Raw genomic sequence first — 21,828 nt, 5'->3', positions numbered from 1 at the left:
TGATGGGATCGGTATTGAATGGTATAAAACATATAAGGAAGGGGTAGCACCAATTCTAGTTGAAGTTTTTAAGGGGATAGAAAGAACAGGAGTAGTGCAAGATAGAATGGTGGAGGGAGTGATAGCTTTAGTGTATAAGAAGGGAAATAGATTAGATATGGAGAACTATAGACCAATCAGTCTATTAAATGTGGATTATAAAATACTGACTAAAGTTTTAGCGAATAGAGTGAAAAGAGTGATAGGAAGTATAGTTCAACCAACACAGAGTTACAGTATACCAGGCAGGGATATAGCGGACACGATAGGGACCGTTAGGGATGTTATGGAGCATATGAAACAAGATGAGAAGGGAGGGATAGTATTAGGGATTGATTGGAATAAAGCTTTTGATAGAGTGGAACACAAATATTTATTTAGGGTATTAGAGAAGTTTGGATTTGGGGTGAAAGTGATAGGATGGATAAGAAGACTATATGAAAAAGCAAAAAGTTGCATAAAAATAAATGGAGTGCTAACAGACAAGTTCGATGTAGGAAGATCAGTAAGACAGGGATGTCCCCTGTCTGCATTATTGTATGCCATTTCAGTAGAGCCTCTAGCTACTTTAATTAAGAGAGATAAAAGAGTAGTGGGCATTGAGTTGCCATATGGAGGGATGTGTACTATAAACCAATATGCAGATGATACTACAATCACAGTGAGAGAAGGAAACAGTGTAAAAAGAGTTTTAGAGATAGTGAAGAGGTATGGGAAGGCATCAGGGGCAAAAATAAATATGGAGAAATCAGAACTAATGTATATAGGGGAGGTAGAGAGAGTAGAGGTAGGGTTAAGAGTGGAGGAAAGATATGTGAAAGTATTAGGGGTATATTTAGGGGTGCAAAGCAAAGAGGCAAGAGATGTGACTTGGACCGGGGTGATTAACAAAATAAGAACAGTATGTGCAGCATGGAAAGGGAGAAAATTGAAATTAAATGGGAAAGTAATAGTGGTAAATAGCCTGTTATTGTCAGTATGTGTGTATGTGATGAGTGTAATGGAAATGCCAGGGTGGGTGTTGAATGAATTGAATAAAATTGTAGGTGATTTTATATGGGGCGGCAAAGGGGTGAAAATTGCACAGAAAACATTGGTGGGTAAGAGATGGGAAGGGGGTTTAAACTTGATGGACTTAGAAACAAAAAGAGCCGCAATGAGAATAAAAACGGTAATAAAATATATGGGAGGGAGATGGGATTATGGATGGAAGGAGTTCTTAAGAAAGTATGTTGATGACGTGGGAGGAATAGGAGATAATGGTTGGTACATGGGCTTCAAGCAATCAATGACGGGAGGAATACCAGAAATATATCGGGAGGTTTTAGAGGCATGGAGGCATTTCCTACCCAAATTAGAGTATGAGTGTGAAGATATAAATGTGATTAAAAATCTGCCACTATTTCTGAATGAAAAAATTAAGTATAAAAATAAAACATTGTATGAACATAAATTTATAGAAGGGGGCATAAAACAAGTAAAGGATATAATGTACGAAGTTATTCCAGGATTTCTTAGAGATAACTGCATTTATGATTCTGTGTGTGATTTAGATGGAATGGAGAATAGAGAGAAAGTGAATACAATATATGACAAAATTAAAACAAGTATACCCTTGCAATGGACTAAGGTGATTAAAAGTGAATGTGTCTCTAAAGAAGAGCAATGTATGCCAGAGATGTATGTGCATGATAATGGTGAAAAGTACAAAATTAAGAATATGAGTGTAAAGAATGTATACAGGAGATTAATCAGTGATGTTATAAAAGAACCAGCGGCAGAAAAAGTGTGGAAGAAAGTGTTTGAGGATCTGGATGTGAAAAAAATCTGGTCAAACCTAAATATAAAATACAACAGTATTGATTGTGAGAACAATGACTTTCTGATAAGACATAATAGAATTTACACGAATGTGGTGTTAAATAAAATAAACAATGATGTCAATGTGATGTGTGATGTGTGTGATAATGGCCATGAGAGTTTTTTACATTATTTTCTGAGATGTGAAGCTTTGGTTGGTTTCTTTGATTTTCTTAAAAGTATATTAATAGAAAACTGGGGTGTGCAAGTGAAGTCAGAGGAGGAATGGGGGAAAATATTTTTGTTTGGAATTGTTGGGAAAAGGAAAAAAAGGGATATCTGTCTAATTAATTTTCTTTTAAGTCATGCTAGACTAGCAGTGGTTCTAAGAAGGAACTATGCACATTTTGAGGGTAGGACGATGAAAGTTAAAGATATATTTAAGTTAATAACACAAAGAGATGTGGAGTTGATTTGTAAGTTTGGAGAGAAAAAGGCAAAAGAATTTTTTATAGACACAAATAAGTTCATATATCAAGATGTGGGTGGGAAAATCTGCTTTAATTGGTAGGAAGCAATCATTTGATTTGAGAAGGGTAGTAGACATATCTCTTGTATATTTCATTTATGTATCTGTATTTTCCTTTTTTTGTGCAAAATAATGGATGTCAATTGAAAGATGACTCATATGAATGTAACAAATTGTGTTGAGTGAGTGTGAATGTGATGGAAAACTGTAATTGAAAATTTGTGAATTGAAAATAAAAAAAAGATAAAAAAAAAAGAGAGCGCCCGATCTCGTCTGATCTCGGAAGCTAAGCAGCGTCGGGCCTGGTTAGTACTTGGATGGGAGACCGCCTGGGAATACCAGGTGCTGTAAGCTTTTGCCTTTTCTTCACTATTTATATAATATGCTGGCTTTTACGGAGGCTGATCTTTAAATAGCCCACTTTTTGGAGCAGCCCTCGCTTATGGCCATACCGCGCTGAGAGCGCCCGATCTCATCTGATCTCGGAAGCTAAGCAGCGTCGGGCCTGGTTAGTACTTGGATGGGAGACCGCCTGGGAATACCAGGTGCTGTAAGCTTTTGCCTTTTCTTCACTATTTATATAATATGCTGGCTTTTAGAAAGACGTGTTTTACCGCTCTATTTATTACAATCATTTACATGTATTATAGAGTTTTAAGTGTTTTACATGTTTTTTAGGCCATTTTATTACTCTTAACATTTTAAGTGTATGTGTCTTTAATAAATGGATGGTTGGCCTGTCATGTGACTAGACACATGACAGGAAGCAGGAAGTACAACTGTATAAGAGAGCAGCATGACAAACAAAGGACAGTCACCAAACTGTTGGATTGAGGAGTTGCTAATTTTAGAGCTCACCTTTCCATTCACCACCTGCAAACTTTGGATTACACTTTCTGTGGATTGTATATACACTGGTGGACACTCACATTGGACTTATCAACACACTGGGGTTCTTGGACTGTTTTTAGGGTATGGACAAATGAACTGTATTCTTTTAACAGAGTTTACCTGTTTTTAGGGTATGGACAAATGAACTGTATTCTTTTAACAGAGTTTACCTAGTTTTATCGTGTTGTTTTAAAGTCTTTTATGTGAACCTTGTAAATACACCAAATCTATTTAAACCAATTTTCTTTTATGTCTCATTCTTTTAACCACTAGTCATCTCTCACAGTTAAATCGGACCCCATTTTAGTCTTGTAACTCGGCTGATAAGGCCGATTGTTACACTTTTATGGGAGACCGCCTGGGAATACCAGGTGCTGTAAGCTTTTGCCTTTTCTTCACTATTTATATAATATGCTGGCTTTTACGGAGGCTGATCTTTAAATAGCCCACTTTTTGGAGCAGCCCTCGCTTACGGCCATACCGCGCTGAGAGCGCCCGATCTCGTCTGATCTCGGAAGCTAAGCAGCGTCGGGCCTGCTTAGTACTTGGGTGGGAGACCGCCTGGGAATACCAGGTGCTGTAAGCTTTTGCCTTTTCTTCACTATTTATTTAATATGCTGGCTTTTAGAAAGACGTGTTTTACCGCTCTATTTATTACAATCATTTAAATGTATTATAGAGTTTTAAGTGTTTTACATGTTTTTTAGGCCCTTTTATTACTCTTAACATTTTAAGTGAGTGTGTGTCTTTAAAAAATGGATGGTTGGCCTGCCATGTGACTAGACACATGACAGGAAGCAGGAAGTACAACTGTATAAGAGAGCAGCATGACATACAAAGGACAGTCACCAAACTGTTGGATTGAGGAGTTGCTAATTTTAGAGCTCACCTTTCCATTCACCACCTGCAAACTTTGGATTACACTTTCTGTGGATTGTATATACACTGGTGGACACTCACATTGGACTTATCAACAAACTGGGATTCTTGGACTGTTTTTAGGGTATGGACAAATGAACTGTATTCTTTTAACAGCGTTTACCTCGTTTTATCGTGTTGTTTTAAAGTCTTTTATGTGAACCTTGTAAATAAACCAAATCTATTTAAACCAATCTTCTTTTATGTCTCATTCTTTTAACCACTAGTCATCTCTCACAGTTAAATCTGACCCCATTTTAGTCTTGTAACTCGGCCGATAAGGCCGATTGTTACACTTGGATGGGAGACCGCCTGGGAATACCAGGTGCTGTAAGCTTTTGCCTTTTCTTCACTATTTATATAATATGCTGGCTTTTAGAAAGACGTGTTTTACCGCTCTATTTATTACAATCATTTAAATGTATTATAGAGTTTTAAGTGTTTTACATGTTTTTTAGGCCATTTTATTACTCTTAACATTTTAAGTGAGTGTGTGTCTTTAAAAAATGGATGGTTGGCCTGCCATGTGACTAGACACATGACAGGAAGCAGGAAGTACAACTGTATAAGAGAGCAGCATGACAAACAAAGGACAGTCACCAAACTGTTGGATTGAGGAGTTGCTAATTTTAGAGCTCACCTTTCCATTCACCACCTGCAAACTTTGGATTACACTTTCTGTGGATTGTATATACACCGGTGGACACTCACATTGGACTTATCAACACACTGGGATTCTTGGACTGTTTTTAGGGTATGGACAAATGAACTGTATTCTTTTAACAGCGTTTACCTCATTTTAACGTGTTGTTTTAAAGTCTTTTATGTGAACCTTGTAAATAAACCAAATCTATTTAAACCAATCTTCTTTTATGTCTCATTCTTTTAACCACTAGTCATCTCTCACAGTTAAATCTGACCCCATTTTAGTCTTGTAACTCGGCCGATAAGGCCGATTGTTACACTTGGATGGGAGACCGCCTGGGAATACCAGGTGCTGTAAGCTTTTGCCTTTTCATCACTATTTATATAATATGCTGGCTTTTACGGAGGCTGATCTTTAAATAGCCCACTTTTTGGAGCAGCCCTCGCTTACGGCCATACTCACATTGGACTTATCAACACACTGGGATTCTTGGACTGTTTTTAGGGTATGGACAAATGAACTGTATTCTTTTAACAGCGTTTACCTCATTTTATCGTGTTGTTTTAAAGTCTTTTATGTGAACCTTGTAAATAAACCAAATCTATTTAAACCAATCTTCTTTTATGTCTCATTCTTTTAACCACTAGTCATCTCTCACAGTTAAATCTGACCCCATTTTAGTCTTGTAACTCGGCCGATAAGGCCGATTGTTACACTTGGATGGGAGACCGCCTGGGAATACCAGGTGCTGTAAGCTTTTGCCTTTTCTTCACTATTTATATAATATGCTGGCTTTTAGAAAGACGTGTTTTACCGCTCTATTTATTACAATCATTTAAATGTATTATAGAGTTTTAAGTGTTTTACATGTTTTTTAGGCCATTTTATTACTCTTAACATTTTAAGTGTATGTGTCTTTAATAAATGGATGGTTGGCCTGTCATGTGACTAGACACATGACAGGAAGCAGGAAGTACAACTGTATAAGAGAGCAGCATGACAAACAAAGGACAGTCACCAAACTGTTGGATTGAGGAGTTGCTAATTTTAGAGCTCACCTTTCCATTCACCACCTACAAACTTTGGATTACACTTTCTGTGGATTGTATATACACCGGTGGACACTCACATTGGACTTATCAACACACTGGGATTCTTGGACTGTTTTTAGGGTATGGACAAATGAACTGTATTCTTTTAACAGCGTTTACCTCGTTTTATCGTGTTGTTTTAAAGTCTTTTATGTGAACCTTGTAAATAAACCAAATCTATTTAAACCAATCTTCTTTTATGTCTCATTCTTTTAACCACTAGTCATCTCTCACAGTTAAATCTGACCCCATTTTAGTCTTGTAACTCGGCCGATAAGGCCGATTGTTACACTTGGATGGGAGACCGCCTGGGAATACCAGGTGCTGTAAGCTTTTGCCTTTTCTTCACTATTTATATAATATGCTGGCTTTTACGGAGGCTGATCTTTAAATGGCCCACTTTTTGGAGCAGCCCTCGCTTACGGCCATACCGCGCTGAGAGCGCCCGATCTCGTCTGATCTCGGAAGCTAAACAGCGTCGGGCCTGTTTAGTACTTGGATGGGAGACCGCCTGGGAATACCAGGTGCTGTAAGCTTTTGCCTTTTCTTCACTATTTATATAATATGCTGGCTTTTACGGAGGCTGATCTTTAAATAGCCCACTTTTTGGAGCAGCCCTGGCTTACGGCCATACCGCGCTGAGAGCGCCCGATCTCGTCTGATCTCGGAAGCTAAGCAGCGTCGGGCCTGCTTAGTACTTGGATGGGAGACCGCCTGGGAATACCAGGTGCTGTAAGCTTTTGCCTTTTCTTCACTATTTATTTAAAATGCTGGCTTTTAGAAAGACGTGTTTTACCGCTCTATTTATTACAATCATTTAAATGTATTATAGAGTTTTAAGTGTTTTACATGTTTTTTAGGCCATTTTATTACTCTTAACATTTTAAGTGAGTGTGTGTCTTTAAAAAATGGATGGTTGGCCTGCCATGTGACTAGACACATGATAGGAAGCAGGAAGTACAACTGTATAAGAGAGCAGCATGACAAACAAAGGACAGTCACCAAACTGTTGGATTGAGGAGTTGCTAATTTTAGAGCTCACCTTTCCATTCACCACCTGCAAACTTTGGATTACACTTTCTGTGGATTGTATATACACCGGTGGACACTCACATTGGACTTATCAACACACTGGGATTCTTGGACTGTTTTTAGGGTATGGACAAATGAACTGTATTCTTTTAACAGCGTTTACCTCGTTTTATCGTGTTGTTTTAAAGTCTTTTATGTGAACCTTGTAAATAAACCAAATCTATTTAAACCAATCTTCTTTTATGTCTCATTCTTTTAACCACTAGTCATCTCTCACAGTTAAATCTGACCCCATTTTAGTCTTGTAACTCGGCTGATAAGGCCGATTGTTACACTTGGATGGGAGACCGCCTGGGAATACCAGGTGCTGTAAGCTTTTGCCTTTTCTTCACTATTTATATAATATGCTGGCTTTTACGGAGGCTGATCTTTAAATAGCCCACTTTTTGGAGCAGCCCTCGCTTACGGCCATACCGCGCTGAGAGCGCCCGATCTCGTCTGATCTCGGAAGCTAAGCAGCGTCGGGCCTGCTTAGTACTTGGATGGGAGACCGCCTGGGAATACCAGGTGCTGTAAGCTTTTGCCTTTTCTTCACTATTTATATAATATGCTGGCTTTTAGAAAGACGTGTTTTACCGCTCTATTTATTACAATCATTTAAATGTATTATAGAGTTTTAAGTGTTTTACATGTTTTTTAGGCCATTTTATTACTCTTAACATTTTAAGTGAGTGTGTGTCTTTAAAAAATGGATGGTTGGCCTGCCATGTGACTAGACACATGACAGAAAGCAGGAAGTACAACTGTATAAGAGAGCAGCATGACAAACAAAGGACAGTCACCAAACTGTTGGATTGAGGAGTTGCTAATTTTAGAGCTCACCTTTCCATTCACCACCTGCAAACTTTGGATTACACTTTCTGTGGATTGTATATACACCGGTGGACACTCACATTGGACTTATCAACACACTGGGATTCTTGGACTGTTTTTAGGGTATGGACAAATGAACTGTATTCTTTTAACAGCGTTTACCTAGTTTTATCGTGTTGTTTTAAAGTCTTTTATGTGAACCTTGTAAATACACCAAATCTATTTAAACCAATCTTCTTTTATGTCTCATTCTTTTAACCACTAGTCATCTCTCACAGTTAAATCTGACCCCATTTTAGTCTTGTAACTCGGCTGATAAGGCCGATTGTTACACTTTTATGGGAGACCGCCTGGGAATACCAGGTGCTGTAAGCTTTTGCCTTTTCTTCACTATTTATATAATATGCTGGCTTTTACGGAGGCTGATCTTTAAATAGCCCACTTTTTGAAGCAGCCCTAGCTTATGGCAATACCGCGCTGAGAGCGCCCGATCTCGTCTGATCTCGGAAGCTAAGCAGCGTCGGGCCTGGTTAGTACTTGGATGGGAGACCGCCTGGGAATACCAGGTGCTGTAAGCTTTTGCCTTTTCTTCACTATTTATATAATATGCTGGCTTTTACGGAGGCTGATCTTTAAATAGCCCACTTTTTGGAGCAGCCCTCGCTTATGGCCATACCGCGCTGAGAGCGCCCGATCTCATCTGATCTCGGAAGCTAAGCAGCGTCGGGCCTGGTTAGTACTTGGATGGGAGACCGCCTGGGAATACCAGGTGCAGTAAGCTTTTGCCTTTTCTTCACTATTTATATAATATGCTGGCTTTTAGAAAGACGTGTTTTACCGCTCTATTTATTACAATCATTTAAATGTATTATAGAGTTTTAAGTGTTTTACATGTTTTTTAGGCCATTTTATTACTCTTAACATTTTAAGTGAGTGTGTGTCTTTAAAAAATGGATGGTTGGCCTGCCATGTGACTAGACACATGACAGGAAGCAGGAAGTACAACTGTATAAGAGAGCAGCATGACAAACAAAGGACAGTCACCAAACTGTTGGATTGAGGAGTTGCTAATTTTAGAGCTCACCTTTCCATTCACCACCTGCAAACTTTGGATTACACTTTCTGTGGATTGTATATACACCGGTGGACACTCACATTGGACTTATCAACACACTGGGATTCTTGGACTGTTTTTAGGGTATGGACAAATGAACTGTATTCTTTTAACAGCGTTTACCTCATTTTAACGTGTTGTTTTAAAGTCTTTTATGTGAACCTTGTAAATAAACCAAATCTATTTAAACCAATCTTCTTTTATGTCTCATTCTTTTAACCACTAGTCATCTCTCACAGTTAAATCTGACCCCATTTTAGTCTTGTAACTCGGCCGATAAGGCCGATTGTTACACTTGGATGGGAGACCGCCTGGGAATACCAGGTGCTGTAAGCTTTTGCCTTTTCTTCACTATTTATATAATATGCTGGCTTTTAGAAAGACGTGTTTTACCGCTCTATTTATTACAATCATTTAAATGTATTATAGAGTTTTAAGTGTTTTACATGTTTTTTAGGCCATTTTATTACTCTTAACATTTTAAGTGAGTGTGTGTCTTTAAAAAATGGATGGTTGGCCTGCCATGTGACTAGACACATGACAGGAAGCAGGAAGTACAACTGTATAAGAGAGCAGCATGACAAACAAAGGACAGTCACCAAACTGTTGGATTGAGGAGTTGCTAATTTTAGAGCTCACCTTTCCATTCACCACCTGCAAACTTTGGATTACACTTTCTGTGGATTGTATATACACCGGTGGACACTCACATTGGACTTATCAACACACTGGGATTCTTGGACTGTTTTTAGGGTATGGACAAATGAACTGTATTCTTTTAACAGCGTTTACCTCATTTTAACGTGTTGTTTTAAAGTCTTTTATGTGAACCTTGTAAATAAACCAAATCTATTTAAACCAATCTTCTTTTATGTCTCATTCTTTTAACCACTAGTCATCTCTCACAGTTAAATCTGACCCCATTTTAGTCTTGTAACTCGGCCGATAAGGCCGATTGTTACACTTGGATGGGAGACCGCCTGGGAATACCAGGTGCTGTAAGCTTTTGCCTTTTCATCACTATTTATATAATATGCTGGCTTTTACGGAGGCTGATCTTTAAATAGCCCACTTTTTGGAGCAGCCCTCGCTTACGGCCATACTCACATTGGACTTATCAACACACTGGGATTCTTGGACTGTTTTTAGGGTATGGACAAATGAACTGTATTCTTTTAACAGCGTTTACCTCATTTTATCGTGTTGTTTTAAAGTCTTTTATGTGAACCTTGTAAATAAACCAAATCTATTTAAACCAATCTTCTTTTATGTCTCATTCTTTTAACCACTAGTCATCTCTCACAGTTAAATCTGACCCCATTTTAGTCTTGTAACTCGGCCGATAAGGCCGATTGTTACACTTGGATGGGAGACCGCCTGGGAATACCAGGTGCTGTAAGCTTTTGCCTTTTCTTCACTATTTATATAATATGCTGGCTTTTAGAAAGACGTGTTTTACCGCTCTATTTATTACAATCATTTAAATGTATTATAGAGTTTTAAGTGTTTTACATGTTTTTTAGGCCATTTTATTACTCTTAACATTTTAAGTGTATGTGTCTTTAATAAATGGATGGTTGGCCTGTCATGTGACTAGACACATGACAGGAAGCAGGAAGTACAACTGTATAAGAGAGCAGCATGACAAACAAAGGACAGTCACCAAACTGTTGGATTGAGGAGTTGCTAATTTTAGAGCTCACCTTTCCATTCACCACCTACAAACTTTGGATTACACTTTCTGTGGATTGTATATACACCGGTGGACACTCACATTGGACTTATCAACACACTGGGATTCTTGGACTGTTTTTAGGGTATGGACAAATGAACTGTATTCTTTTAACAGCGTTTACCTCGTTTTATCGTGTTGTTTTAAAGTCTTTTATGTGAACCTTGTAAATAAACCAAATCTATTTAAACCAATCTTCTTTTATGTCTCATTCTTTTAACCACTAGTCATCTCTCACAGTTAAATCTGACCCCATTTTAGTCTTGTAACTCGGCCGATAAGGCCGATTGTTACACTTGGATGGGAGACCGCCTGGGAATACCAGGTGCTGTAAGCTTTTGCCTTTTCTTCACTATTTATATAATATGCTGGCTTTTACGGAGGCTGATCTTTAAATGGCCCACTTTTTGGAGCAGCCCTCGCTTACGGCCATACCGCGCTGAGAGCGCCCGATCTCGTCTGATCTCGGAAGCTAAACAGCGTCGGGCCTGTTTAGTACTTGGATGGGAGACCGCCTGGGAATACCAGGTGCTGTAAGCTTTTGCCTTTTCTTCACTATTTATATAATATGCTGGCTTTTACGGAGGCTGATCTTTAAATAGCCCACTTTTTGGAGCAGCCCTGGCTTACGGCCATACCGCGCTGAGAGCGCCCGATCTCGTCTGATCTCGGAAGCTAAGCAGCGTCGGGCCTGCTTAGTACTTGGATGGGAGACCGCCTGGGAATACCAGGTGCTGTAAGCTTTTGCCTTTTCTTCACTATTTATTTAAAATGCTGGCTTTTAGAAAGACGTGTTTTACCGCTCTATTTATTACAATCATTTAAATGTATTATAGAGTTTTAAGTGTTTTACATGTTTTTTAGGCCATTTTATTACTCTTAACATTTTAAGTGAGTGTGTGTCTTTAAAAAATGGATGGTTGGCCTGCCATGTGACTAGACACATGATAGGAAGCAGGAAGTACAACTGTATAAGAGAGCAGCATGACAAACAAAGGACAGTCACCAAACTGTTGGATTGAGGAGTTGCTAATTTTAGAGCTCACCTTTCCATTCACCACCTGCAAACTTTGGATTACACTTTCTGTGGATTGTATATACACCGGTGGACACTCACATTGGACTTATCAACACACTGGGATTCTTGGACTGTTTTTAGGGTATGGACAAATGAACTGTATTCTTTTAACAGCGTTTACCTCGTTTTATCGTGTTGTTTTAAAGTCTTTTATGTGAACCTTGTAAATAAACCAAATCTATTTAAACCAATCTTCTTTTATGTCTCATTCTTTTAACCACTAGTCATCTCTCACAGTTAAATCTGACCCCATTTTAGTCTTGTAACTCGGCTGATAAGGCCGATTGTTACACTTTTATGGGAGACCGCCTGGGAATACCAGGTGCTGTAAGCTTTTGCCTTTTCTTCACTATTTATATAATATGCTGGCTTTTACGGAGGCTGATCTTTAAATAGCCCACTTTTTGAAGCAGCCCTAGCTTATGGCAATACCGCGCTGAGAGCGCCCGATCTCGTCTGATCTCGGAAGCTAAGCAGCGTCGGGCCTGGTTAGTACTTGGATGGGAGACCGCCTGGGAATACCAGGTGCTGTAAGCTTTTGCCTTTTCTTCACTATTTATATAATATGCTGGCTTTTACGGAGGCTGATCTTTAAATAGCCCACTTTTTGGAGCAGCCCTCGCTTATGGCCATACCGCGCTGAGAGCGCCCGATCTCATCTGATCTCGGAAGCTAAGCAGCGTCGGGCCTGGTTAGTACTTGGATGGGAGACCGCCTGGGAATACCAGGTGCAGTAAGCTTTTGCCTTTTCTTCACTATTTATATAATATGCTGGCTTTTAGAAAGACGTGTTTTACCGCTCTATTTATTACAATCATTTAAATGTATTATAGAGTTTTAAGTGTTTTACATGTTTTTTAGGCCATTTTATTACTCTTAACATTTTAAGTGAGTGTGTGTCTTTAAAAAATGGATGGTTGGCCTGCCATGTGACTAGACACATGACAGGAAGCAGGAAGTACAACTGTATAAGAGAGCAGCATGACAAACAAAGGACAGTCACCAAACTGTTGGATTGAGGAGTTGCTAATTTTAGAGCTCACCTTTCCATTCACCACCTGCAAACTTTGGATTACACTTTCTGTGGATTGTATATACACCGGTGGACACTCACATTGGACTTATCAACACACTGGGATTCTTGGACTGTTTTTAGGGTATGGACAAATGAACTGTATTCTTTTAACAGCGTTTACCTCATTTTAACGTGTTGTTTTAAAGTCTTTTATGTGAACCTTGTAAATAAACCAAATCTATTTAAACCAATCTTCTTTTATGTCTCATTCTTTTAACCACTAGTCATCTCTCACAGTTAAATCTGACCCCATTTTAGTCTTGTAACTCGGCCGATAAGGCCGATTGTTACACTTGGATGGGAGACCGCCTGGGAATACCAGGTGCTGTAAGCTTTTGCCTTTTCTTCACTATTTATATAATATGCTGGCTTTTACGGAGGCTGATCTTTAAATAGCCCACTTTTTGGAGCAGCCCTCGCTTACGGCCATACTCACATTGGACTTATCAACACACTGGGATTCTTGGACTGTTTTTAGGGTATGGACAAATGAACTGTATTCTTTTAACAGCGTTTACCTCATTTTATCGTGTTGTTTTAAAGTCTTTTATGTGAACCTTGTAAATAAACCAAATCTATTTAAACCAATCTTCTTTTATGTCTCATTCTTTTAACCACTAGTCATCTCTCACAGTTAAATCTGACCCCATTTTAGTCTTGTAACTCGGCCGATAAGGCCGATTGTTACACTTGGATGGGAGACCGCCTGGGAATACCAGGTGCTGTAAGCTTTTGCCTTTTCTTCACTATTTATATAATATGCTGGCTTTTAGAAAGACGTGTTTTACCGCTCTATTTATTACAATCATTTAAATGTATTATAGAGTTTTAAGTGTTTTACATGTTTTTTAGGCCATTTTATTACTCTTAACATTTTAAGTGTATGTGTCTTTAATAAATGGATGGTTGGCCTGTCATGTGACTAGACACATGACAGGAAGCAGGAAGTACAACTGTATAAGAGAGCAGCATGACAAACAAAGGACAGTCACCAAACTGTTGGATTGAGGAGTTGCTAATTTTAGAGCTCACCTTTCCATTCACCACCTGCAAACTTTGGATTACACTTTCTGTGGATTGTATATACACTGGTGGACACTCACATTGGACTTATCAACACACTGGGGTTCTTGGACTGTTTTTAGGGTATGGACAAATGAACTGTATTCTTTTAACAGAGTTTACCTGTTTTTAGGGTATGGACAAATGAACTGTATTCTTTTAACAGAGTTTACCTAGTTTTATCGTGTTGTTTTAAAGTCTTTTATGTGAACCTTGTAAATACACCAAATCTATTTAAACCAATTTTCTTTTATGTCTCATTCTTTTAACCACTAGTCATCTCTCACAGTTAAATCGGACCCCATTTTAGTCTTGTAACTCGGCTGATAAGGCCGATTGTTACACTTTTATGGGAGACCGCCTGGGAATACCAGGTGCTGTAAGCTTTTGCCTTTTCTTCACTATTTATATAATATGCTGGCTTTTACGGAGGCTGATCTTTAAATAGCCCACTTTTTGGAGCAGCCCTCGCTTATGGCCATACCGCGCTGAGAGCGCCCGATCTTGTCTGATCTCGGAAGCTAAGCAGCGTCGGGCCTGGTTAGTACTTGGATGGGAGACCGCCTGGGAATACCAGGTGCTGTAAGCTTTTGCCTTTTCTTCACTATTTATATAATATGCTGGCTTTTACGGAGGCTGATCTTTAAATAGCCCACTTTTTGGAGTAGCCCTCGCTTATGGCCATACCGCGCTGAGAGCGCCCGATCTCGTCTGATCTCGGAAGCTAAGCAGCGTCGGGCCTGGTTAGTACTTGGATGGGAGACCGCCTGGGAATACCAGGTGCTGTAAGCTTTTGCCTTTTCTTCACTATTTATATAATATGCTGGCTTTTAGGTAGACGTGTTTTACCGCTCTATTTATTACAATCATTTACATATATTATAGAGTTTTAAGTGTTTTACATGTTTTTTAGGCCATTTTATTACTCTTAACATTTTAAGTGTATGTGTCTTTAATAAATGGATGGTTGGCCTGTCATGTGACTAGACACATGACAGGAAGCAGGAAGTACAACTGTATAAGAGAGCAGCATGACAAACAAAGGACAGTCACCAAACTGTTGGATTGAGGAGTTGCTAATTTTAGAGCTCACCTTTCCATTCACCACCTGCAAACTTTGGATTACACTTTCTGTGGATTGTATATACACTGGTGGACACTCACATTGGACTTATCAACACACTGGGGTTCTTGGACTGTTTTTAGGGTATGGACAAATGAACTGTATTCTTTTAACAGAGTTTACCTGTTTTTAGGGTATGGACAAATGAACTGTATTCTTTTAACAGAGTTTACCTAGTTTTATCGTGTTGTTTTAAAGTCTTTTATGTGAACCTTGTAAATACACCAAATCTATTTAAACCAATTTTCTTTTATGTCTCATTCTTTTAACCACTAGTCATCTCTCACAGTTAAATCGGACCCCATTTTAGTCTTGTAACTCGGCTGATAAGGCCGATTGTTACACTTTTATGGGAGACCGCCTGGGAATACCAGGTGCTGTAAGCTTTTGCCTTTTCTTCACTATTTATATAATATGCTGGCTTTTACGGAGGCTGATCTTTAAATAGCCCACTTTTTGGAGCAGCCCTCGCTTATGGCCATACCGCGCTGAGAGCGCCCGATCTCGTCTGATCTCGGAAGCTAAGCAGCGTCGGGCCTGGTTAGTACTTGGATGGGAGACCGCCTGGGAATACCAGGTGCTGTAAGCTTTTGCCTTTTCTTCACTATTTATATAATATGCTGGCTTTTACGGAGGCTGATCTTTAAATAGCCCACTTTTTGGAGCAGCCCTCGCTTACGGCCATACTCACATTGGACTTATCAACACACTGGGATTCTTGGACTGTTTTTAGGGTATGGACAAATGAACTGTATTCTTTTAACAGCGTTTACCTCATTTTATCGTGTTGTTTTAAAGTCTTTTATGTGAACCTTGTAAATAAACCAAATCTATTTAAACCAATCTTCTTTTATGTCTCATTCTTTTAACCACTAGTCATCTCTCACAGTTAAATCTGACCCCATTTTAGTCTTGTAACTCGGCCGATAAGGCCGATTGTTACACTTGGATGGGAGACCGCCTGGGAATACCAGGTGCTGTAAGCTTTTGCCTTTTCTTCACTATTTATATAATATGCTGGCTTTTAGAAAGACGTGTTTTACCGCTCTATTTATTACAATCATTTACATGTATTATAGAGTTTTAAGTGTTTTACATGTTTTTTAGGCCATTTTATTACTCTTAACATTTTAAGTGTATGTGTCTTTAATAAATGGATGGTTGGCCTGTCATGTGACTAGACACATGACAGGAAGCAGGAAGTACAACTGTATAAGAGAGCAGCATGACAAACAAAGGACAGTCACCAAACTGTTGGATTGAGGAGTTGCTAATTTTAGAGCTCACCTTTCCATTCACCACCTGCAAACTTTGGATTACACTTTCTGTGGATTGTATATACACTGGTGGACACTCACATTGGACTTATCAACACACTGGGGTTCTTGGACTGTTTTTAGGGTATGGACAAATGAACTGTATTCTTTTAACAGAGTTTACCTGTTTTTAGGGTATGGACAAATGAACTGTATTCTTTTAACAGAGTTTACCTAGTTTTATCGTGTTGTTTTAAAGTCTTTTATGTGAACCTTGTAAATACACCAAATCTATTTAAACCAATTTTCTTTTATGTCTCATTCTTTTAACCACTAGTCATCTCTCACAGTTAAATCGGACCCCATTTTAGTCTTGTAACTCGGCTGATAAGGCCGATTGTTACACTTTTATGGGAGACCGCCTGGGAATACCAGGTGCTGTAAGCTTTTGCCTTTTCTTCACTATTTATATAATATGCTGGCTTTTACGGAGGCTGATCTTTAAATAGCCCACTTTTTGGAGCAGCCCTCACTTACGGCCATACCGCGCTGAGAGCGCCCGATCTCGTCTGATCTCGGAAGCTAAGCAGCGTCGGCCCTGCTTAGTACTTGGATGGGAGACCGCCTGGGAATACCAGGTGCTGAAATCTTATGCCTTTTCTTCACTATTTATATAATATGCTGGCTTTTACGGAGGCTGATCTTTAAATAGCCCACTTTTTGGAGCAGCCCTCGCTTATGGCCATACCGCGCTGAGAGCGCCCGATCTCGTCTGATCTCGGTAGCTAAGCAGCGTCGGGCCTGGTTAGTACTTGGATGGGAGACCGCCTGGGAATACCAGGTGCTGTAAGCTTTTGCCTTTTCTTCACTATTTATATAATATGCTGGCTTTTAGAAAGACGTGTTTTACCGCTCTATTTATTACAATCATTTACATGTATTATAGAGTTTTAAGTGTTTTACATGTTTTTTAGGCCATTTTATTACTCTTAACATTTTAAGTGTATGTTTCTTTAATAAATGGATGGTTGGCCTGTCATGTGACTAGACACATGACAGGAAGCAGGAAGTACAACTGTATAAGAGAGCAGCATGACAAACAAAGGACAGTCACCAAACTGTTGGATTGAGGAGTTGCTAATTTTAGAGCTCACCTTTCCATTCACCACCTGCAAACTTTGGATTACACTTTCTGTGGATTGTATATACACCGGTGGAAACTCACATTGGACTTATCAACACACTGGGATTCTTGGACTGTTTTTAGGGTATGGACAAATGAACTGTATTCTTTTAACAGCGTTTACCTCATTTTATCGTGTTGTTTTAAAGTCTTTTATGTGAACCTTGTAAATAAACCAAATCTATTTAAACCAATCTTCTTTTATGTCTCATTCTTTTAACCACTAGTCATCTCTCACAGTTAAATCTGACCCCATTTTAGTCTTGTAACTCGGCCGATAAGGCCGATTGTTACACTTGGATGGGAGACCGCCTGGGAATACCAGGTGCTGTAAGCTTTTGCCTTTTCTTCACTATTTATATAATATGCTGGCTTTTAGAAAGACGTGTTTTACCGCTCTATTTATTACAATCATTTAAATGTATTATAGAGTTTTAAGTGTTTTACATGTTTTTTAGGCCATTTTATTACTCTTAACATTTTAAGTGAGTGTGTGTCTTTAAAAAATGGATGGTTGGCCTGCCATGTGACTAGACACATGACAGGAAGCAGGAAGTACAACTGTATAAGAGAGCAGCATGACAAACAAAGGACAGTCACCAAACTGTTGGATTGAGGAGTTGCTAATTTTAGAGCTCACCTTTCCATTCACCACCTGCAAACTTTGGATTACACTTTCTGTGGATTGTATATACACCGGTGGACACTCACATTGGACTTATCAACACACTGGGATTCTTGGACTGTTTTTAGGGTATGGACAAATGAACTGTATTCTTTTAACAGCGTTTACCTCATTTTATCGTGTTGTTTTAAAGTCTTTTATGTGAACCTTGTAAATAAACCAAATCTATTTAAACCAATCTTCTTTTATGTCTCATTCTTTTAACCACTAGTCATCTCTCACAGTTAAATCTGACCCCATTTTAGCCTTGTAACTCGGCCGATAAGGCCGATTGTTACACTTGGATGGGAGACCGCCTGGGAATACCAGGTGCTGTAAGCTTTTGCCTTTTCTTCACTATTTATATAATATGCTGGCTTTTACGGAGGCTGATCTTTAAATAGCCCACTTTTTGGAGCAGCCCTCGCTTACGGCCATACCGCGCTGAGAGAGCCCGATCTCGTCTGATCTCGGAAGCTAAGCAGCGTCGGGCTTGCTTAGTACTTGGATGGGAGACCGCCTGGGAATACCAGGTGCTGTAAGCTTTTGCCTTTTCTTCACTATTTATATAATATGCTGGCTTTTAGAAAGACATGTTTTACCGCTCTATTTATTACAATCATTTAAATGTATTATAGAGTTTTAAGTGTTTTACATGTTTTTAGGCCATTTTATTACTCAACATTTTAAGTGAGTGTGTGTCTTTAAAAAATGGATGGTTGGCCTGCCATGTGACTAGACACATGACAGGAAGCAGGAAGTACAACTGTATAAGAGAGCAGCATGACATACAAAGGACAGTCACCAAACTGTTGGATTGAGGAGTTGCTAATTTTAGAGCTCACCTTTCCATTCACCACCTGCAAACTTTGGATTACACTTTCTGTGGATTGTATATACACCGGTGGAAACTCACATTGGACTTATCAACACACTGGGATTCTTGGACTGTTTTTAGGGTATGGACAAATGAACTGTATTCTTTTAACAGCGTTTACCTCATTTTATCGTGTTGTTTTAAAGTCTTTTATGTGAACCTTGTAAATAAACCAAATCTATTTAAACCAATCTTCTTTTATGTCTCATTCTTTTAACCACTAGTCATCTCTCACAGTTAAATCTGACCCCATTTTAGTCTTGTAACTCGGCCGATAAGGCCGATTGTTACACTTGGATGGGAGACCGCCTGGGAATACCAGGTGCTGTAAGCTTTTGCCTTTTCTTCACTATTTATATAATATGCTGGCTTTTAGAAAGACGTGTTTTACCGCTCTATTTATTACAATCATTTAAATGTATTATAGAGTTTTAAGTGTTTTACATGTTTTTTAGGCCATTTTATTACTCTTAACATTTTAAGTGAGTGTGTGTCTTTAAAAAATGGATGGTTGGCCTGCCATGTGACTAGACACATGACAGGAAGCAGGAAGTACAACTGTATAAGAGAGCAGCATGACAAACAAAGGACAGTCACCAAACTGTTGGATTGAGGAGTTGCTAATTTTAGAGCTCACCTTTCCATTCACCACCTGCAAACTTTGGATTACACTTTCTGTGGATTGTATATACACCGGTGGACACTCACATTGGACTTATCAACACACTGGGATTCTTGGACTGTTTTTAGGGTATGGACAAATGAACTGTATTCTTTTAACAGCGTTTACCTCATTTTATCGTGTTGTTTTAAAGTCTTTTATGTGAACCTTGTAAATAAACCAAATCTATTTAAACCAATCTTCTTTTATGTCTCATTCTTTTAACCACTAGTCATCTCTCACAGTTAAATCTGACCCCATTTTAGTCTTGTAACTCGGCCGATAAGGCCGATTGTTACACTTGGATGGGAGACCGCCTGGGAATACCAGGTGCTGTAAGCTTTTGCCTTTTCTTCACTATTTATATAATATGCTGGCTTTTACGGAGGCTGATCTTTAAATAGCCCACTTTTTGGAGCAGCCCTCGCTTACGGCCATACCGCGCTGAGAGAGCCCGATCTCGTCTGATCTCGGAAGCTAAGCAGCGTCGGGCCTGCTTAGTACTTGGATGGGAGACCGCCTGGGAATACCAGGTGCTGTAAGCTTTTGCCTTTTCTTCACTATTTATATAATATGCTGGCTTTTAGAAAGACATGTTTTACCGCTCTATTTATTACAATCATTTAAATGTATTATAGAGTTTTAAGTGTTTTACATGTTTTTAGGCCATTTTATTACTCAACATTTTAAGTGAGTGTGTGTCTTTAAAAAATGGATGGTTGGCCTGCCATGTGACTAGACACATGACAGGAAGCAGGAAGTACAACTGTATAAGAGAGCAGCATGACATACAAAGGACAGTCACCAAACTGTTGGATTGAGGAGTTGCTAATTTTAGAGCTCACCTTTCCATTCACCACCTGCAAACTTTGGATTACACTTTCTGTGGATTGTATATACACCGGTGGAAACTCACATTGGACTTATCAGCACACTGGGATTCTTGGACTGTTTTTAGGGTATGGACAAATGAACTGTATTCTTTTAACAGCGTTTACCTCATTTTATCGTGTTGTTTTAAAGTCTTTTATGTGAACCTTGTAAATAAACCAAATCTATTTAAACCAATCTTCTTTTATGTCTCATTCTTTTAACCACTAGTCATCTCTCACAGTTAAATCTGACCCCATTTTAGTCTTGTAACTCGGCCGATAAGGCCGATTGTTACACTTGGATGGGAGACCGCCTGGGAATACCAGGTGCTGTAAGCTTTTGCCTTTTCTTCACTATTTATATAATATGCTGGCTTTTAGAAAGACGTGTTTTACCGCTCTATTTATTACAATCATTTAAATGTATTATAGAGTTTTAAGTGTTTTACATGTTTTTTAGGCCATTTTATTACTCTTAACATTTTAAGTGAGTGTGTGTCTTTAAAAAATGGATGGTTGGCCTGCCATGTGACTAGACACATGACAGGAAGCAGGAAGTACAACTGTATAAGAGAGCAGCATGACAAACAAAGGACAGTCACCAAACTGTTGGATTGAGGAGTTGCTAATTTTAGAGCTCACCTTTCCATTCACCACCTGCAAACTTTGGATTACACTTTCTGTGGATTGTATATACACCGGTGGACACTCACATTGGACTTATCAACACACTGGGGTTCTTGGACTGTTTTTAGGGTATGGACAAATGAACTGTATTCTTTTAACAGAGTTTACCTGTTTTTAGGGTATGGACAAATGAACTGTATTCTTTTAACAGAGTTTACCTAGTTTTATCGTGTTGTTTTAAAGTCTTTTATGTGAACCTTGTAAATACACCAAATCTATTTAAACCAATTTTCTTTTATGTCTCATTCTTTTAACCACTAGTCATCTCTCACAGTTAAATCTGACCCCATTTTAGTCTTGTAACTCGGCTGATAAGGCCGATTGTTACACTTTTATGGGAGACCGCCTGGGAATACCAGGTGCTGTAAGCTTTTGCCTTTTCTTCACTATTTATATAATATGCTGGCTTTTACGGAGGCTGATCTTTAAATAGCCCACTTTTTGGAGCAGCCCTCGCTTATGGCCATACCGCGCTGAGAGCGCCCGATCTCGTCTGATCTCGGAAGCTAAGCAGCGTCGAGCCTGGTTAGTACTTGGATGGGAGACCGCCTGGGAATACCAGGTGCTGTAAGCTTTTGCCTTTTCTTCACTATTTATATAATATGCTGGCTTTTACGGAGGCTGA

The 21,828-nt window shown here is 39.0% G+C and overlaps 19 non-coding genes across 19 annotated transcripts; all 19 read left to right on the top strand.

Moving 5' to 3' along the window:
* Positions 1-2,806: 2,806 nt before the first annotated feature.
* Positions 2,807-2,925, top strand: LOC141307105 (5S ribosomal RNA). The gene has a single exon (XR_012346061.1). It is a non-coding gene; the product is annotated as a 5S ribosomal RNA (ribosomal RNA).
* Positions 2,926-3,726: 801 nt separating this feature from the next.
* LOC141306590 (5S ribosomal RNA) lies at positions 3,727-3,845 on the top strand. Its single transcript, XR_012345548.1, has one exon. It is a non-coding gene; the product is annotated as a 5S ribosomal RNA (ribosomal RNA).
* Positions 3,846-6,331: 2,486 nt separating this feature from the next.
* Positions 6,332-6,450, top strand: LOC141306527 (5S ribosomal RNA). Its single transcript, XR_012345486.1, has one exon. It is a non-coding gene; the product is annotated as a 5S ribosomal RNA (ribosomal RNA).
* An 84-nt stretch (positions 6,451-6,534) lies between these two features.
* LOC141305651 (5S ribosomal RNA) lies at positions 6,535-6,653 on the top strand. Its single transcript, XR_012344614.1, has one exon. It is a non-coding gene; the product is annotated as a 5S ribosomal RNA (ribosomal RNA).
* Positions 6,654-7,406: 753 nt separating this feature from the next.
* Positions 7,407-7,525, top strand: LOC141305649 (5S ribosomal RNA). Its single transcript, XR_012344612.1, has one exon. It is a non-coding gene; the product is annotated as a 5S ribosomal RNA (ribosomal RNA).
* A 753-nt stretch (positions 7,526-8,278) lies between these two features.
* On the top strand, positions 8,279-8,397 carry LOC141305618 (5S ribosomal RNA). Its single transcript, XR_012344582.1, has one exon. It is a non-coding gene; the product is annotated as a 5S ribosomal RNA (ribosomal RNA).
* Positions 8,398-8,481: 84 nt separating this feature from the next.
* LOC141306584 (5S ribosomal RNA) lies at positions 8,482-8,600 on the top strand. Its single transcript, XR_012345543.1, has one exon. It is a non-coding gene; the product is annotated as a 5S ribosomal RNA (ribosomal RNA).
* Positions 8,601-11,086: 2,486 nt separating this feature from the next.
* Positions 11,087-11,205, top strand: LOC141306526 (5S ribosomal RNA). Its single transcript, XR_012345484.1, has one exon. It is a non-coding gene; the product is annotated as a 5S ribosomal RNA (ribosomal RNA).
* Positions 11,206-11,289: 84 nt separating this feature from the next.
* Positions 11,290-11,408, top strand: LOC141305648 (5S ribosomal RNA). Its single transcript, XR_012344611.1, has one exon. It is a non-coding gene; the product is annotated as a 5S ribosomal RNA (ribosomal RNA).
* A 753-nt stretch (positions 11,409-12,161) lies between these two features.
* On the top strand, positions 12,162-12,280 carry LOC141305617 (5S ribosomal RNA). The gene has a single exon (XR_012344581.1). It is a non-coding gene; the product is annotated as a 5S ribosomal RNA (ribosomal RNA).
* An 84-nt stretch (positions 12,281-12,364) lies between these two features.
* Positions 12,365-12,483, top strand: LOC141306583 (5S ribosomal RNA). The gene has a single exon (XR_012345542.1). It is a non-coding gene; the product is annotated as a 5S ribosomal RNA (ribosomal RNA).
* A 1,867-nt stretch (positions 12,484-14,350) lies between these two features.
* On the top strand, positions 14,351-14,469 carry LOC141306740 (5S ribosomal RNA). Its single transcript, XR_012345698.1, has one exon. It is a non-coding gene; the product is annotated as a 5S ribosomal RNA (ribosomal RNA).
* Positions 14,470-14,553: 84 nt separating this feature from the next.
* On the top strand, positions 14,554-14,672 carry LOC141307702 (5S ribosomal RNA). The gene has a single exon (XR_012346653.1). It is a non-coding gene; the product is annotated as a 5S ribosomal RNA (ribosomal RNA).
* Positions 14,673-15,473: 801 nt separating this feature from the next.
* Positions 15,474-15,592, top strand: LOC141307690 (5S ribosomal RNA). The gene has a single exon (XR_012346641.1). It is a non-coding gene; the product is annotated as a 5S ribosomal RNA (ribosomal RNA).
* A 1,198-nt stretch (positions 15,593-16,790) lies between these two features.
* On the top strand, positions 16,791-16,909 carry LOC141307733 (5S ribosomal RNA). The gene has a single exon (XR_012346683.1). It is a non-coding gene; the product is annotated as a 5S ribosomal RNA (ribosomal RNA).
* An 84-nt stretch (positions 16,910-16,993) lies between these two features.
* Positions 16,994-17,112, top strand: LOC141305576 (5S ribosomal RNA). The gene has a single exon (XR_012344541.1). It is a non-coding gene; the product is annotated as a 5S ribosomal RNA (ribosomal RNA).
* A 1,420-nt stretch (positions 17,113-18,532) lies between these two features.
* On the top strand, positions 18,533-18,651 carry LOC141307524 (5S ribosomal RNA). The gene has a single exon (XR_012346477.1). It is a non-coding gene; the product is annotated as a 5S ribosomal RNA (ribosomal RNA).
* A 1,419-nt stretch (positions 18,652-20,070) lies between these two features.
* On the top strand, positions 20,071-20,189 carry LOC141307376 (5S ribosomal RNA). The gene has a single exon (XR_012346329.1). It is a non-coding gene; the product is annotated as a 5S ribosomal RNA (ribosomal RNA).
* A 1,469-nt stretch (positions 20,190-21,658) lies between these two features.
* On the top strand, positions 21,659-21,777 carry LOC141307020 (5S ribosomal RNA). The gene has a single exon (XR_012345975.1). It is a non-coding gene; the product is annotated as a 5S ribosomal RNA (ribosomal RNA).
* Positions 21,778-21,828: the final 51 nt, after the last annotated feature.

This window comes from Garra rufa, unplaced genomic scaffold (assembly GCF_049309525.1).
Source record: "Garra rufa unplaced genomic scaffold, GarRuf1.0 hap1_unplaced_002, whole genome shotgun sequence".
In the NCBI taxonomy this organism is placed as follows: Eukaryota; Metazoa; Chordata; class Actinopteri; order Cypriniformes; family Cyprinidae; genus Garra; species Garra rufa.
Note: the sequence above shows the minus strand (reverse complement) of the source record. Positions and strands in the feature narration are given on the sequence as shown.